This window comes from Podarcis liolepis (assembly GCF_965112155.1).
Source record: "Podarcis liolepis genome assembly, chromosome: 12".
Lineage (NCBI taxonomy): Eukaryota > Metazoa > Chordata > Lepidosauria > Squamata > Lacertidae > Podarcis > Podarcis liolepis.
The window spans coordinates 16,785,036-16,803,713 of record NC_139563.1 but is presented as its reverse complement, the minus strand read 5'-3'; the positions used below and the strand labels follow the sequence as shown (position 1 = coordinate 16,803,713).

Sequence of the window (18,678 nt, the reverse complement as noted above, 5' to 3'; positions counted from 1 at the left end):
AACAGTTTCAGGGGAAGCAGGATCCGGATATCATCATCATCATCATGTTGCCCATGAAACTTTTAATAGCTCTATGAGGTGCTGGCTTCATGCAGACTGACTGTGTTACAAAGATGTCTGCAAACGTGACATGCAGGTTGGCAACATCAACCCCTTGCAGACGACCTCAGTGCCTGGAAACAAGCAGTCAGGTTATGTATCCATAGCAGTGACCCGAGGAGGAATGGCCGTTGGGAGGAGCGCAGAGAGAAGAAACGCCATGGTGCATCTTCAGCAGCACACAGCCACAGCAGGCACTGTAACTCTCCATCAGTTCACCCCTAAAGGCACACTCCTCCATTATCTGCTGCTCCAGAGAAGCGGACATGGAGCAATGGATCCAAACTACAAGAAAGAAGATTCCACCTAAACATTAGGAAGAACTTCCTGACAGTAAGAGCTGTTCGACAGTGGAATTTGCTGCCAAGGAGTGTGGTGGAGTCTCTTCCTTTGGAGGTCTTTAAGCAGAGGCTTGACAACCATATGTCAGGAGTGCTCTGATGGTGTTTCCTGCTTGGCAGGGGGTTGGACTCAATGGCCCTTGTGGTCTCTTCCAACTCTATGATTCTATGATCTCTCAAGATACAATGGATGTCAAAAGCTATTATTATTACCCTCTCTTCACCAGCAGATCTTAGGACAGGCTACAATAATTAAAAAATTAAAACAGTTAAAACAGTTTGCAACCCCAGGAATATCGTGGGCCTTATAAATGCACATCTCAGATATCAAGGGCTAGGGTAACAACAACAACAACAACAACAAGAACATCAAGAACAACAAGAAATGCCATGGTGCCTCTGTAGCAGCAAAACTGGATGCCTTTATCTGCCCCACTTGCAATAAAACATGTATCTCTCGTATCAGTCTCTACAGCCACAGCAGGCACTGTAACTCTCCAATGGTTGACTACCTTTGAAGATGTACTCCCCCATTGTCTCCCTACACAGACAGATGTCAACAACAATTATTATTATTATTAACAACAATTAAATTTATATACCAGCCTTCCTCCAAAGGAGCCCAGGAGGACATGTGGGGATTAACTACTTCCCCCGTTGGAAATCTTCTCTTGCTAAAAATGTTATTTTCCTAGGAAGGGGATAATTTCCTACTGGGATGATTAGATCTTCAGGAGAGGTAGAAAAGCCGGTTGGATGTGGGGCAAATGGAGCTCACAGGGTAAGCTAATACACACTATCTGGGTCCAGATGCCAAGAAGTCCCCTCCCTCTCATCCAGTCTAAAAATGTCTCAGTCTTGGGTGGGAACACAGAAGGGCATCTCTGGTGGAATTTACGAAGTGGGCAGGCTGGTTCAGGAGAAGACTGTTCTTCATCTATCCTGGACTGAAGCCATTTATGCGTTTCAAAAACCCTTTGAACTGTGCCCAGAAACAAATTGGCAGCCATTAAGAATGTTGTAATCTTTGCTTTGGATAGCCCCAAGTCTGGAACAACAGGTGTTGCAATTCTCTCTGGTAGTGCAACTCTTTTATTTATTTCCACGATAACAAGTTAGATCTTCCAGTTTGCTCACCTTACGTGCTAACGATTGTTGATGTGCAGCCACAAATTAATGCTTTGATAAAAACAGCGAAGATTACCACATATTCCACTCAGGATGCAGATGGGCTCAGAACAAGATAAAACTCAACCCATTAAGTAATGAGAACATTTGGATTTCAAGTCGACACTTTGTAGAGGTGGAGAAGCAAAGCACCAAGCCATGTTTTATTTCATGTGTGTATACACACACACACACACAAACACACACACAAAAAAAATGATATGTTGTAATTTTAACTATTTTTAAAAAGTATCTATCTCTCATGATGGTTTTTTTAAAACCTCAACATACAAATGCCATAGAAATAGTTAAAGTTACAATAAATTGATACCAATTTCAAAACCACAGCAGCATGTGATATGTTCTCTGCATAACAATATGCCACTAAGCATCAAATGCTTGGTCAAAACTATTTTTAATGGAACGTAACAAAATATTTCAACAAAGGCCAAAAATGAAAGTAAAAGAGTAAAAGTAAAACTGGAACTGAACATAGCAAATTTTCGTACCAAATTCAAGTATAACAGATCAATATTGCAAAGTTCCAAATAACACAAATGGGGTCACATTGTATGTCATTGCTCCACTACATCACAGAGAGGCTCCATTTCTTCATAAAGACAATAACTTGCTTTCTAGCCGCTCTGACTTTAACCATATGTATGAGCTTAACCATACATATACTGTATCCCAGATTTCAGTTATCAGTTTTTTCATGGATGGCATTCCCATCCCCACACTTAGGTATTTTGGCAATGATGTCATTCTCCCATTTCACGTGGAAGGGGGGATGAATTTGCCACACCCTTCTCCCCTGGAAGAAGAGATGAGTTGGAATAGGAAGAAGGCTCGTGAACTATTTCGTCCAATTAACCAAGAGTACAAGACCAAGCTAGTTAAGATGGATCCACCCCATGCTCAGCCTATTTCTGACTTCGGCTCCATCCTTCCTGCCCTTTACAGTGTGGGCTTTGCTAGCTGCTCCTTTTGGGGGCTGAGAAGGATTTGGGAGGGAAGCCAATGATAGGTCCTTGGGACTCCTCTTTTTCTTTTTTTTTGCCTGCTTCACACTGTGTGACTGGAGATTTCTTAATCTGGCCCAACTGGTGCAGATTAATCTGGGCAGGTGAGAGTACCTGAGGTGTTATTTGGTTGAGGGCACTCTTTAGTCACCTTCCTTGGGCTCTACATTGGGGTGTCCTTAAGCTTGGCAGGAAGATTGAGGTGATGCTGGCTGGTGGGGCCACGGCACATGTAGGGTTCACACACCCAAGGTGCACAGCAAAGAGGGAGAATTCTTTACAACATGTGGCTGTAAACATGCCAAGGAGATGGGAGGGATTGAATCCCTTCCATTTATTACAATTTACTGCAATTTAAAAATTTGATTTGGTTAATCTGGTTGGTTTGCAGATCCTCTATAATTTTGTTATATTTAATAAATATAACTTGCTTACCAATAAGCTCAGTCTCTCGAGGCATGATGGCAAATAATAATAATTAATTCCCTGTCTTTTGTTAGTGCAATTTCTTTGACATATTCAGACAGTAGAGTTAAAGGGTCAGTGGTGAAATACAGCTCGTTGTTAGTTAAGTTTCCATTACTATATCTTCCCTGAATTTTCTGATTTTAGTACACAACCAAAATATATGCCCTATCCCAGTTCTTGCGCCTTGACGCCTCCAACAAGCACCACACACTGTTCTGTAGCCCTGATTAAGATGATGTCGTGTTAGGTAACAATGGGAACCTATTAAAACTTTCCTTACAGAGTGCTGGGGCAGTTTCCTTTGGGTTGGATATAGCATGCCTCTTCTTACAAAAGAGTCCTGCTCAAGTCCTTTTGCATGGAATGATACTTGGAATGCTGAGGATCCATTTAATGTTTTTTATGATCAACATATTGTTTTATATGGCAAGCTGACCTGTGAACCCTAGCGAGTAGGAAGGCTGGGATATAAAAATGCCCAATCAACTCAAGCCAGAGGAACGTGGGGTGAAAAACATGATACTACCTTATACAGTGGTACCTCGGGTTAACCTGAAGCACCACTTTAGCTAATGGGGCCTCCTGCTGCCGCCACACGATTTCTGTTCTTATCCTGAAGCAAAGTTCTTAACCCAAGGTACTATTTCTGGGTTAGTGGAGTCTGTAACCTGAAGCATCTGTAACCCGAGGTACCACTGTACCGAGTCGTGATCCCTTCCAACTCTCTGATGCTATAAATCAGACTATTATCTTACACTGACTGGGAGGGGCTCTCTGGGGTTTCAGCCAGGGATCTTTCCCTTGGAGATGTCAGAGACTGAGACTGAGCCACGTCTGCATGCAGAGTGGAATCCATCAAATCATCTTCCTAAACTGACAGCTGCCACAGGAAGCTCTGAGTCAGAGTTTTGCTCCATTTAGCTCAATACTGTCTGCACTAACTGGCAGCAGCACTCCAGGATTGCAGATTTCCAGGATTCTCTCCCAGCCTTATCTAGAGATACCTGGTATTGAACCTGGGACCTTCTTCATGCTAAGCAAATGCTCTACCACTGAGCTATGGCCCAATCTTAGCACACAAGGTTGTTGTCAGGCTAAAAATGGCAGAGAGGGCTTGAGGAACCATGTGTGCCACCCCAAACGCCTCAGAGACAGTAATAAATGAACTAGGTTGTCCAACTGGCTTCAGCACGACCCTTGGAAAACTGGTGTTCATGAGACTGCATCTCCTGCTTTCTCTTCTTGTTGGAGCATTGCATGTGGGAAGTGGGGAGGATGACGTTTATTAAAAGCACAGAAGGTGAAATCCGAAGGTGCGTGATGTGGCATGGCTTGGCATCATCAGGCAGACCTAGAAAACATAAAGAATATAAAGCTGAATCTCCCTTGAATGTGGTCTTTGTATCCATAGGCTCAAAAATGGTAAACAGGAGTTTAAAATGCAAAGAGAAAAACAAGATGTTATTCACAACTGGAAGAACTAGCCTTGCCTGGGAAGAGGGGCGGGTGGGAAGTGTGCGTGAGTGGGATGAGACTCAGCTGTAATTATACGGTGCAGAAAGTTTTCCAATTCAATATCTGATCCTTTCTATATTGGTGTGCCATCTCACTATCTCAAGGGGGAAAGTCTGCATGAGGATAGGCTCTGTCATAAGAAAGATGAAAAACAACTTCTCGGCGATGGATTTAAATTTGCCATTCCTGTTCAGTGTATCTTTCCACCAGGAATTATAAACTTGTTTTTGCAGCAAAGGTTAAAAATACTGCTTACGCAGAGCCCAAAGAGATGTAATCCAGGAGACCTATGAACGGGAACTCCGATGGCTTTGGGAAATATCCATAGCAGTCCCAGGGAATTTGGAGGAGCAAAGGGCAGAAGGAACTGAGATCAGGACAGTTTTGCTGTAGCGAGAGCTGGCTAATGCTTTCACCAGGACCAGTTCCCAGATTGCTGCTGTTTGCTGCATCCTGGGTTCCAAATGGGATGGACTGATCCAATCCATAAGGACAAGCTAGGACCAAGCATCTAAAATGGATATAAGACTCTGTGAAGGCCTTCTGGGAAATGATATACAATGAATTGAAAAAGGTATTTAGGTATACCTTCCCCAAGAAACCAGAGGCCTTCCTGCTGGGTATGGTAGACCAGAAAGTGTCAAAGAAAGATAGAACTTTGTTTATGTACGCTAGCACAGCAGCAAGAATACTCATCGCAAAGAACTGGAAGACACAAGATCTACCCACGTTGGAGGATTGGCAGACGCAGTTGATGGACTACATGGAACTAGCTGAAATGACCGGCAGAATCCGAGATTTGGACGAAGAATCAGTCGAGGCGGATTGGAAAAAATTTAAAGACTATTTGCAAAAATATTACAAGTTGTATGAATCTTAAGATAGTGCATGTTATTGGAAATGTTATGCTTTTAGCAAATATGATTAAGCAAATGGTAAAATAAGTGATAAATGAGGAAAAGAAGACAAAGTGAACCAAACATATTATGTTTATTTTAAAGGTATCTAAATCGAGAAACAATATATTGAATATGGATACATAATAATTGAAAGTTGTAACAAGGTTTGAAATAAGGTAACAAATTGCTGATATTGTTATTACAAAGAACGCAGACCTGGAGGGTGTGGGGAAGTCCAAGGGCTTTTTCTTTTTATTTTGTTAAAAAAAAAAATCATAAAATTGTTTCTTGTACTAGTTTTTCTTTCTGTACTGTTTGGAATGTACAAAATTATGAAAAGAAACGCAATAAAAAATATTTTTAAAAAAATAAAATGGATATAAGACTCTGTCCAGTCCCAGGGGATCTGGGACCCTTAAGTCCAAGAGCCCTGAATCAGGCTCTCTGGATACATACATATGGAGGCTATACCTTTCATGCCAGGGACCCAAAATGGAGAAGGGATGCTAGGCTCCAAACCAGAGGCCTGGCCCCTTCAATTCCTCATGCAAAGAGTGGAACCTGGGAGGGCTGAACTGACCCTCAAACCCTTCTGTTCGCTCTCAAAATGTGCGGGAACAAGTTAAGGGCACAAGAAGAGTTTGCTGGGTGAGGCCAATGGCCCATCTAGTCCAGCATCCTGTTCCCGCAGTGGCCAACTAGATGCCTGTGGGAAAACCCACAAGCAGAGCTCAAAAAGGTCCAAGGGCCAGTTCACCCCTCCCAGGTTCCACACTTTGCATGAGGAATAGGAGGAGTCAGGACAAAAACACTCTCCTCTCCTGTGGTTTCCAGGAACTGGGATTCAGAAGAATTTCTGCCTCCAACTGTGGGAGTAAGAGAGCACAGCCACCATGGCTTGTAGTCATTGCTAGCTCTCTCCTCCATGAGTTTGCCTAGTCTTCTCCTTAAGCCATCTAGGTAGGTGTTGCTTCCTGTGAAGCAAGTCCCATAGTTTAATTGTTTGTTAACTATGTGAAGTCAATTGCTTGGCATTCATCTTGCTCAGTGGGTTCCTCATCAAGACCTACCCTGCCCCATAGTGTCTGTATGTTTCCCCTATGGAAAGAAAAGCAGCACCAGAGGATTATTTTAACTGAAAACAATGGGGAGAGGAAAGAGCTATGCTCCCTGAACTATGGTTCTCATCCAAATACTCACCCCCTACATCTAACCCCTGGTGGCTGCTGTTAACACACCAGGGGGTTCCATTCGCAAATCCCTAGTACCGTGTCTCATTTGGCCCATAGTGTATTGGGAAGGTGAATAAAATATATACTTAGCTGGATTAGTAGGCTTTCTTTAAAAAAATAAAATATTTATCAGCCACCTTTCCAAGCAACCCCGAAGGGCTTATTACAGGAGCAGCAAGGGCAGAATGTACAATAAAGCTAATTAAAAGAGAAAACATGTCCACAGCCCAGTGCTACAGATATTAACTCAGAAGTAATAAGCCAGCACAGTTCCATGGGATTTGCCCCCTTGCAATTGTGTCTTAGGCCTGCAGGTTTACAATGAAATCCTCCGAAGTGTCCCACTGATGGACACATCCTTGTATTTTTCTTGTCCCTGTCAATTTTGCTGTCTTAAATCTTTCCTTAGCCCATTTTGAAATTCATCTAAGGGATTTGTGTGTGTGTGTGTGTTTTTAAAAAAGCATATGACAATTCATACTGAAGGGCCTATTTTATCACAACATATATATTTAAATATGTCTTTTTTGTCTTAATGCACAGATTTCTAAATGTGTTCCAGTCTAATGCACACTCCTAGATGCAGAAACTTTGATACAGAAACTATCTGATGCAGTACTAAGAAGCTTGCACAATGGGGCTTCCCCCATCTCTTCTCCCTGTACCCTCCTGAAATCTGTTCTGGGTTTCCCCTCAACCTTCTGAAGAGGTTTGTGCCCAAATAAATTCACCACAGATGACAGTATTATGCCATGTCTCTGTGACTCATGCCTGGATCTGAACTAACAAAGAACGTTGCTAATGAAAATGATTTCCCCACCACCACCTTTGAGGAAGATGCACATTTCTGGCTAGGCAAATATTTGCTGCAGTTGAAACAAGCAGGTCCATAACTCCATGGTGGAGCATCCGCCTTGTAAGCAGGTCCCAGTTTCAATCACCAGCATCTCCAGCTGAGGCTACAAGAGACCTTGCCCTCCCCGCCTTAAACCCTAGAGAGGCATTGCCTGCCATCATAGACACTATTGTGCTAGATGGACCAGTGGCAGCTTCCTAAGCTTCTAAGAAGACATAAGATAGTCCCCCAACACAATGAATTGTTCACTTAATATAGGGAACAGAAGTCCAGTGTCACAATGTACTCACATGCACACTGCAACAAGAGCAACTGAGCCACAGTGCATGGTTTCCAACTTTGGTGTCACTGCAGCTTGTGTGCCCAGGTCCCGGGCCTCATAGTTCCCTTATATAATGATGATGATGATAATGATGATAGCCCATTGATCAAAACCATAAGGGGAGGGAAACATAAGGGTCAGATTGAGTCCAAACCAAAGGGCAGGTGGAACAGCTCTGTCTTGCAGGCCCTGCGGAAAGATGTCAAGTCCCGCAGGGCCCTAGTCACTTGTGACAGAGCGTTCCACCAAGTTGGGGCCAGTACTGAAAAGGCCCTGACCCTAGTTGAGACCAATCTAACCACCTTGCGACTTGGGAGCTCCAAAATGTTGTCATAATAAACACAAGGACATGAATATTTTAGGTTAATGGGCAAAAATAGGCCACAACTTTATTGGTTACAGATGGGAGCGGTTTGACTTAGGCATTGGGTGAAGCCAGACTATAGCCCGACTGCTGCCTGTCTGCAGGGAGTCGCACTAAGGGTAAACCCCCAGTAGGGGGAGCTCTATGACATATGTCAAATTGGGGCACCCCCAGGGTCCCCGATGGGTTGTGATATGGCCCTAGCCCATGACCAGGCTTTGGACAGGATCCACACCCCCGGATCCCTTTAATTATGGAGGAGGGGCAGGTAGAGGCTACAACCATAAACAAAGGCTGACCCAATGCCTAACCTTACAAACTTGTGACAATTGCTACAAAGTAGGCGAAAACCAAATGGCTGGTGCCAATATGCCAAGTGGAAAAATTCCTACCCGGCCTCATCAATATGGCGGCCGACATATGTCCATAGCAAGGGCGCTGTCATAGCAACGCATAAAAAGAGAGCGGATGGGCTGGGAGATCTGGCGAGGAGGCAAAAGGAGGCCGCCCTTCCAGCCAGGGGTCCCAAATGCCAGTCTGCAACACCGCCCCCCAGGGAAGGAGAGCGGACTTACTAGGACAGCCCTGGGGCAGGGCAGTGGCAAAGTCAGAGCTGTCCCTCCCAGTGGCAGGAGCGCCTGGTGTGCTTTGCCCCCACCCTACCCCAGCTGCAATAGCACCAGTGTCAGGAAGATAGCTCTGCTCCTGCCTGTATAAGCCTGCATTCACAAGGCAACATGGGCAGATTTAGGGCAGAGCATCCAGTTTCAACGCACTGGGTGCCAAGCCTAGGGGACACCGCAGGGCGTCACAACTATGACATAGCGGATTGAGCAGAATGGAAGGCGAAAGGTCAAAGGGCACCAAATTTTGGGCTTGTCCAGGGCACCATTGAAATTTGAAAGACCAAATTCTGGCAGCTTATTCTATTTCCCTGACCATTATCCTCACTGTTCATTTCCACATTATAGTTCAGTTTCTGCACAACATAGAAGCCACTTCCGGAAAACTAATGGGCTATACTGCACGTTTAGCATATATTTCCACATTATTGCATTCCATCTGCAACACAGTCAACCCAAAAAAATGCAGGAGCCAAAGGTGGGGGAAACTGAAGTTTTTATTCTGGCACGCAGTTCTTTCTTGCCATTTTCATGGGGGAATCAAGGGAAAGAGACCATATGTGGAAAGGGTGAATGAATAAAAATGTTGCCCAGTGGTGCATCATGACATGCCGATTTATTGGTCAAAAGCTTATCATTTCGTACTTCAAGACATACTTCCATGAGAAAGGAACACTAGAAAAGGGAACAGAAGCACTAGAATTATAATCGGGAAAACTAACCAAAAATTCTCCACATCCGAATGTGCAAGGGTTCAACACAGGACTTCGCTGCACCTTTTTGCCTCTGTTTGCTTCCCCAGCTAGCTTCTGGCTGTTTGTGCCCTGATCTTCCTGCCCCACAAGCACACCGCAGTTAATGGGAAGGATTTATTATTTATGGATTTAATGCATTTGTTTACTGCTCTTCAGTAAGGGATTTCCAGGGCAGCTTACAAATGGAAAAAGCTAGAATAGAATAAATGCATTTTTTTTTAAAAAAAAATCATTAATAGGGAATGTAATGTGTATGGGTTGCTCGTGTGTAAGTTGCTGCCTCTCCAGGCTTTGTTGCCTTGCTAAACCTTTCAGTCTGGGCAGCCCTTCACTTCATGGCTGCCTCAGTCTCTAGCAGAATCCGTCAGTGGGCGTTTCTTAAATCTTTTCCAACATAAAAATTGTTTGACACCCAGTCTCCTCCTACTCTCTCTGCGCGGAAGTCTTCTGCGCAGGGAAGGCGTGGGTAGCGGAGGACCCGTGCTCTCCCCGCTGGTGTCCAGTGAAGAGTCCTGGAGCCCTCTCGCCAATTCCCCCATCAGCCCCTCTATATCCCTGGTGTTGCGCTGATTTGCTTCCCCATCTGCGGAGCTGCCTCTCTCCCTGCTGGGCCCTTCTCCAGCATCATTTGAGAGCCTTCCCTCCGCCTCTAGCTCCGATGTCAGTTCCCTGACAGAGAAGGCTGAATTAATAGCAAACTAAACAAACCAACTAACAGCAGGAAATATTTCAGCAGGTTAAAAAGCCTTGGGGAAATATGCAGGTCTTTCCCCAGTAGAGAGAAGATCTTAATGGCCAGGTGATTCTCTCTTGAGAAAGAATTCCATGGATGGGGCACCAGCCTTGGGGGGGGGGGACCCTCTGTTGGGTCACCACTGCCTCATCTCAGATAGTGGAATACCCAGGGGAGGGGATTCCCCATAAAACCATCTTGGAGCATGAGAGAGCCAGTGTGGGAAAATATGGTGATGTAGGGCTTTCTGGGTAAACAGCAGCACTTTGACCTGGACTCAGAAATGAACTGGGAGCCACAGCAGCCTCCAGGAATCTTACTCCCCCACCTCCCCAGGGCCCTGGGGCACAATTGATTTGTGGGTCTGAGGAGGAGAACTGTGGCTGAACGCATGCAACGTGTGCATGAGGTTCACACTGAAAGGTATTGTCTGTGTGCTGCAGTGTGCACACACAAAGCCAGAGGGATCGCTTGTTCCCCATAACATGTACAAAGGAAGCGTTGACCCGTTTTAAACTTCAGAATGTTTCGCATTTCTCAGAACGTTCCATATGAAATCATATTGTGTGTGAGCGAGAATGAGGGTGAGGGTGAGAGAGTGGGGTGTATGTACACAAGGACTTGTACCTACAAACTTTTTGTTACACTGTTGGCATAGCAACAAATGTTGTCAATGCATCTGGAGTTTTAGCTGCTCTGCAAGCAATTGCAACCGGGAAATGATACATAATGAGTGCGCCGTTCCCTTACCACCGGTATTATTTGGTCATGTACGGCCCTTTTTTTCATGTAAATTGGTCATTGAGAAACAAATGAGTCACCCAACAAATATGCATAGTTGCAAAGTACAGAAACTTGGCTCACCCTTGTGCATGTCAACAGTGGGATGCTGACAGGCTGAAATTCCCACTCATCTCTGATTATCTAAGCAGAGAGAAAAAACATGCATTCACTCTCCAATGACAGTGGCTGACCCAATTAAACCTTCCGGTGTGTGCTGAATCCAGCCTTTGTCCAGACACCCAACAGATTATCAGCTCTGATATGCATATCCTAAATGCACAAAAGGGACGGAAGGTGATTTACTTCTCTCTCTTGGAATGTCTTTCCATGAGTGGGGTCATTGGTTGAACCAGCCCTTAGGGGATGGATTTCAACTGGTATCAACACAGCAGCTACCCCAGTCAGCTCTTGCACAGGATTATATCCTGTTCACTTCTCTATGTAAAGAACTATGCCAGAGACTAAAAAAAAGTAGCAGGTTATGTGCCTTTAGAGATGACTGGATCATTCTATTTCTGCTCCAGGTCACTTGAAACCATTTCATCCCGCTTCTCCAGTAATCTGAAATATATATTTTTTTAAATGAACATTATATATACAGTGTGTGTGTGTGTTTGTATGTGTGTGTGTTCTCGCAACACAAGACTTCTAAACATATTTTTCTTTTTGAAAGGGTATCTGTGTTAGTCTGTGGCATCAAAAACAAGAAAGAGTCCAAGTGGGAGGTTATGGCAAAAAAAAAGAAAGAAATCAATTGCAGTTACAAGAGTCATAATTATAACAACTTTCATATTTCTGATTTTACCTCAAAAATTTAAAATATCAGCAGTTCTGTTCTGTTTATGATGTTCATTGCAAAAATTGACAAATAAATACTAATTATATTAGTAATGATTTATCTACCTTCTCTGAAACAAACTAAACATGCAAGATTTATCATCTTTAGCAGAAATGGGGAACATCTGGCCCTGCAGATGTTGTTGGACAACAACTTTCATCATCCCTTACCACCGGCCCCACTAAATGGAACTGATGGGAGCTGGAGCCCAGCAACACTGGGAAGCCATATATCACCCCAATATATATCATATCTTCTATATTCTGTTCAACCTAATCATTTATGTACAAACTTTGTGCATTTATTCACCACTTCTGTTCAAACAGTAATGTTTAAGTTATCCACCAACTCTTGCTTTTCGGCTTGCACTACCTCCTGAAACTATCTCATGAGCTTGCCACAGTGATCCATGCTCTGGTCACATCCAGACTGGACTACTGTGTGGTCCTACCTTTGAAGATGGTTCAGAAACATCCTACTGAGCATTAGGTAGTCAGTGTCTATAACACCTTTATTATAGTAACTGCACTAGTTACTGGTCCTTTTCTAGCCCCAGTTGAAAGTGCTGGTGTAGACCTAGAAAGCCCTAAGCAGCTGTGCTCAACATAATAAGGAGACCTGAGGAGCCAATGGAGGCTCATCTCGACCTATGACTCTAGCCTGGCTCTTCAGTCTGTGTTGTACAGACTGCTTGGAAGGCCTTTTTGGGCCTATATCTTGACATAGATACAGAAAACCACCAGCAAGCCATCGTTGATTTTCATCAACTCTATCCAGCCACTTTCATCACAGAGCTTTTGAGTATAATATCATGAAGCATTTCCTCCAGGAGAAGGTTTCTCACCAGGTCCTCATTCCTTAAAAAGCTATGAGGCATTAAGAGGGGACCCAGCAACATAAGTTCCTGCTTTGCTGGTCTATCACAAGGCCAGGTAATTTCACAAAGTACCACCAGTGAGTCACAGGAAGAGCCGAGTTAAAGTTTCTCAGAAAACATTTTTCTGAGAAAATTGCTGAGATTTCACTCTTTCTCATCTCCGTCCTAGATACTTATCTGCATCAGCCACCAGCCATTGCAATTTGTTACGAAGTTCAAACATATATAAGCACAACTAAGCAGGTGAAATTACCAAACTCAATTAAGTTGCACTCATAAAAATGATCCAATTTAAAACTCAGGGACCATCTCTGTGGCCCATATTTTTAATTGCAGTTGCTAGAATTGTTGCATTTGCTGCTTCCACCAGCTTATCTTGATCTGTCAGAAGAGTTACATAATAATCAGCTGAAGCTCATTTTGCAGAATGTTCTCTGGATAACACCCACTATTTTTAATTAATTATTGTGTGTGTGTGGAGGCTGCCATTTCCTCCCCCTCACACAGCCCCAGGCAGCTTATACCACTGTTGCTGCAGTGATCATGGTGGGCCCCATTCTGAGAAAGTGGGGGAGGCTTTCTCCTCCCCACGGAGAAATTTGGCAAAGTGGTCTCCCCAGTTCTGAGAGACTAGTTTTGCCCAGCTTTGGTAATAATCAGACTTCCATGAAAGGATATTAAATGTACACCGAATGGGGAGAATGGGGCAACTTATACATCAGGAGAAAGCATCAAAAGATGGATGCTAAGAAAAATTCAATCGGTTGATTAGTCTAATGGTGCATTCATTTTACTGGGAAATGTTTCCAGGACATGATTATTTCAGGAAATACACCTGTGGTTACTCCTTCTTATGAGTGAGCCTCCATATAGTAAAAGAGAGTCAGGAGCCTGCAGCTTTCCAGATGTTGCTCGACTCCAGACATTGTTGGGGATATTGGGAGATGTAGTCCAACAGCCCTCTGAAGGCCACTCCTTCCCTAACCCTGTGGAGCCTGTGTGGTGTAGTGGTTAAGAACGGTAGACTAGTAATCTGGTGAACCGGGTTCGCGTCTCCGCTCCTCCACATGCAGCTGCTGGGTGACCTTGGGCCAGTCACACTTCTCTGAAGTCTCTCAGCCTCACTCACCTCACAGAGTGTTTGTTGTGGGGGAGGAAGGGAAAGGAGAACGTTAGCCGTTTTGAGACTCCTTAGGGTAGTGATAAAGCGGGATATCAAATCCAAACTCTTAAATGTAAGATTCATTCATGGGAAATCCATTGTGATATTTTGGTGGAAAATTTCACCAGACTGTATATCTTGATCACTCTCTAATGTGTCAAGATTTGCAGGAAAAAAATCTCATCCCGCTGACATTTGCTTGTTGGGGGGCAGGGAAACAGGAATTACACACCCACATAGATACGCTCATAGAATTCACACATATTCAAATGTAGTGGAATATTTGCCTGGTAGGATAGCTAACAGAGCTCAGTATAATAAACTTGGCAATTCTTTCCCTACAAATACGCATTCCACATAAAATACAAATAGGCTGAATAGGCGGGGGGAAAGATACATACAATGTAAACACCTTGGAATGAATATTTTAGCTTTATGACTGTAATTCAGCATAATAGAATTCAAAAAAGGTCAGTAGTATGCCACATATTTGTTTGCAAAAGATCATGTGTTCCCATGGCAACACTAAGCCCTGTATGCAGGGCAATCATCAAACTGTTGTAAATACAGATTGAATAAAATGAGATGTTAGCCCAAAAATAAAAATAAAAAAGCATCAGATTAAATGTTTCCTGTAATCAATCTGTCTTTCTGAATCACTGGGTAATACTATACACGGCGTGCCCTGCAATGCTAAATGGATGGAAACCAAATGTGCTTGATTTACTTCCCTAGATGAAAAAGAGTAGGAGGTGGTCTTCATGGACTATTGCCTACCACAGCAATGAAATCTCATTTCCCCACCTCATTTGTTTCCCTCTCCTTCCTCTAAGGAGATCAGGATCACAGCCTGCATTTCCGTTTGCACACATTGATTTGAGCAGGATTCCCTTCTCGAAGTGTGTTAGGGAGATTGCACCATTTGGATCTACTTACAAAACTAGCTTACATCAGTGTAAGGCCATTAGACGATCTGCCCACAAGAAGTCTGGAACAGGTGGTTGAGTGGAGGTTAGAATTTACCTTTGTACCTCTCACCTAACGTTCTGGCTATGGAAAAGTGAGAGGGCTGTTTTCTAGACACACCTTTCTATCATTCATCCAGGCAAGCAAGAGCCTTTATCATAAATTCAAAGGCTCATTCTAGGCAGACAAAAGCACTCAGTGAGAGTGTGGAACACAGACATGGAAGATTACCAAGGATCGGCTAAGAGATCCAAACCAAAATTGTCAGAAACCAGCACTGACAGATCCATTCATCTGTACACTTCTGGTTTCCACTGGATGACCAAATTAACATGTACACCAGCCCTGAGATATTCTAACTCTTTGGAAATGTGGTAATGAAATTCAACCTCACCTGTGACATTGCAGAGCATCAACCCAATGGCCTCTGTGGTATAAAAGTTCTCTAGTGGTGCTCATCACCATAAATGTTTGTCTGAACCCACCTGTATTCATTTCTTGCAGATTCAGATCCACCAAAAGACTACAGAGTTCATTTTAACTAAATCAGGTGCTGAGGGGGTGATGGAGGAGCCACCTCAACATTTTCTGCTTGGGAGCTTCTGCTCTGTAGAAATATTGACAAAAGACCAAATGGGAAAGACTAAAAGAGAGAAGGCAGCAACAATCACTATGAGAGACTAGGGACTGACTTTAATGAGGGGAGACAGAACTAAATATGCATAATTTGGCTAAGCTGCTCAGAGGAGATATTATACAAAGCAGCAAATAGCTGAAGGACATAAGCCACCAAGGAGAAGAAAGGATTATTTCATCTGGCACTAGGGGGATGTAACTTGGAATGATGGGAGAAAATAAAGATGGGAGATCTGTGATCATGGCAGTAATCACTAGTCTATTAGCTGGTAAGAATTTCCCAAGGGAGGCGGAAACTCCATTGCCTCAGACATCTAAACCAAGATAGGCTAATCTTGCCACCAGAAAATATATTCTTAAGGAAAACTCTCGTAAGAGGCAAAAAGAGACACTCAGCGACCAAATGCCGTCTGCTCCGAGATTACTTTTAAAACAACAAAAAACAGAATCAATTGCTTTCTTAAGAGATAATCCATTCTTAAATAGGGATGGACAAGTCTGTCGATTTCAAGTCTCTCTGTTTCTCATTTATCCCAACTTAAAATCCAGTTCTCCAACATACTGTATATAAAAACATAACAAAACATTAAACATTAAAAACTTCCCTATACAGGGCTGCCTTCAGATGTCTTCTAAAGGCTGTATAGATACTTGTATTCTTGGCTGGGGTGGTGGTGTTGCATAACATACCCTCCAACATTTCTGCAATGAAAATAGGGACGTCCCCAGGATCAAATCAGAAATCGGGTTGGTTTCTGTAAATCCAGGACTGTCCCTGGAAAATAGGGACACTTGAGGGGCTGCTGTGTTATCTATTGCAGAGGTAAGCAACGCAGCACTCTTCATATGCTGGGTGACTAGAATAATTTGCTGACTCCCTCTGAATTTGACCTAATAAAAACAGTAGCTTAGGATGCCTGCCCCCTTCAGCCTGAGTACTGCTTTTAGGGAAGAGAGAGATGGGGAAGAGTCTGGAGGCTGCATCATCCTTAAGGTAAGAGTGGGGATTGTGAGGACCACATTCCCTTCTGAGCAAGCATCTGGGGGCCACGTGCTTCAGTGGGTGAGATCAGAGGCAAAAGCAAGTTGAGCAAAGAATGTACGTAAATGTTACCCTTGGCATCAAAGACTAGTTTATACACACAATCCACATGCCCCTCTCTTCCTTCCTTGCTGCAGCTGGTTGGAGCTGTAGTCCAGCCACATCTGGAGGGCAAAAGCCTTCCTGTCTCTTAGGGCTGCCATACATCCAGAATTTCCTGGACATACCCAGAATACTGAAATCGGAAGCAGTGTCTGGGCAGAAATTGGCAAAATGTTTGGGAAAATCTAGACTTAGGGGAACCCATGTCGGCAGTGCCATTTTTGCCGATTTCCCAGAAAAATAGTTCAAAAACATCATTTTTTGCAACAACTGTGGGCAAAACTGTGGGGGGAAAGCTCTAAATGTCTACTTTTTGAAATATGGCAACCCTTCTGTCTCTGCTTGCTGATAACTATCCAATTTTCCTTGTGCCTGTAATTCAAAGAAGCCAATCTACAGTTATATTATAAGTTTGAACTGGATTGTGCTGCTGATTTGAGTAATTAAAAACTGTTGTTAATGTAAACTGAACACACACACACACACACACACACACACACATAAAATAGGATGCTGGGTTTGCCTTGAAGGCCATTTATAATTACAAAGAATAACATAAAGCAGCACAAAGCCCAATCCTTGATGCACAGTCGCATGAAAAATGAAAGCTTGGTGTTTGCACAATATTGAGAATAAGATTTAAATTACAAAATGGTAGGCGAACCAGGCACTGCAGAAGATGCCTTAACAACCAGCTATTTCTCTTGGGAGGCAAGTGTGATATTTCTACATATTAAATATGAAATCTATCTACTGTGGCTAAACATCACAGCCTGTATCCAAGGCAATCTATCTATTTATTTAGGGGGGAAACACAAGTATCTATATTAGTATTTGGTTGTAAGAACTACTGTTATGACCTCAGCGGTACAACCTCCATCTCTGTAACTTCCCATATGAAGAGTTTCAAAATGGGTTAAATAAAAATTCCTCCTAGAAAATAGAAGTGGAGGAGTAAAAGTAGAAAAATAAAGCAAACAAAAGAGGAAATAAAACTCTGAGCTTCTGTTTCTATCCAGGAAAACTAAGAAGATCAGGATTGCCTTGTTAAATGAGGGGTGGCTGGACCAATCTATTTCTGGCCTACAACTTTTTCATGAGTCTTTGTCTCTCTCTCTCTCCCTGTCTTGAACCTAATACCAGTGAACTTCACTAGGTGAGAGAGGAAGAAGGCGGAAGGGCCTTAGCTCAGTGGAAGAGCACCTGTTTTGCATGCAAAAAGTCCCAGACAGCTTCCTAAATTCCTAATAGATGGTTTCTCTCTCTTCAGATTCATCTGTTGAGAAATCACTCATCTCCTTGCATGGCAAAAATATTTCAATTATGCCAATCTGCTCATGCTAAAAAGATCTGGTGCCCCATTTTCTGGTACAATACAGGTGTTACCTTAAGGAAAGCAATAACAATTTATATTTTGGTGTGTTTATATCCTACCTTTATTCTACGACAGAGCTAAAGGCAGCATATATAGATCGCCTAGGAGGTTCCCAATCCAGGATAGACCAGACCCAGAGCAGCTTGTTTTCAATGAAGTGGCTGCATCTTGTCCCTTATGACCACGCCTTGGGACCATCCTCAACATAGCAGTACTAGCAGTAGCAGCAGCATGAGCCAGCCAAAGTTAAAGGTAAACTTGAACCCTGCAAATAGCTTTGCAGGATCTATGATAAGTGATCCATTGTCTGCAGTGAAAGTCCAGGACAAAAACTAACCCAGGGTTGCTCTCCGGTCTGACCCAGGAAAGCTTAAATCTCCCCGCTCCCTCCCAGAAAGGGTTCAGACCCCATCAATTCAGGGCTCCTTCACTCTGACTCAGTTTTTCATTTTCCTTCCTGCCTTTTGCAGTGGCCTGTCCTCCTCTACCCTCACACGACCT

The 18,678-nt window shown here is 43.4% G+C and overlaps 1 long non-coding RNA gene across 1 annotated transcript; it reads right to left on the bottom strand.

Moving 5' to 3' along the window:
• Positions 1–2,682: 2,682 nt before the first annotated feature.
• Positions 2,683–18,247, bottom strand: LOC310689596. The gene is made up of 3 exons (XR_014517541.1): positions 18,237–18,247; positions 15,508–15,629; positions 2,683–4,448 (listed from the first exon to the last, which is right to left on the bottom strand). It is a non-coding gene; the product is annotated as an uncharacterized lncRNA (long non-coding RNA).
• Positions 18,248–18,678: the final 431 nt, after the last annotated feature.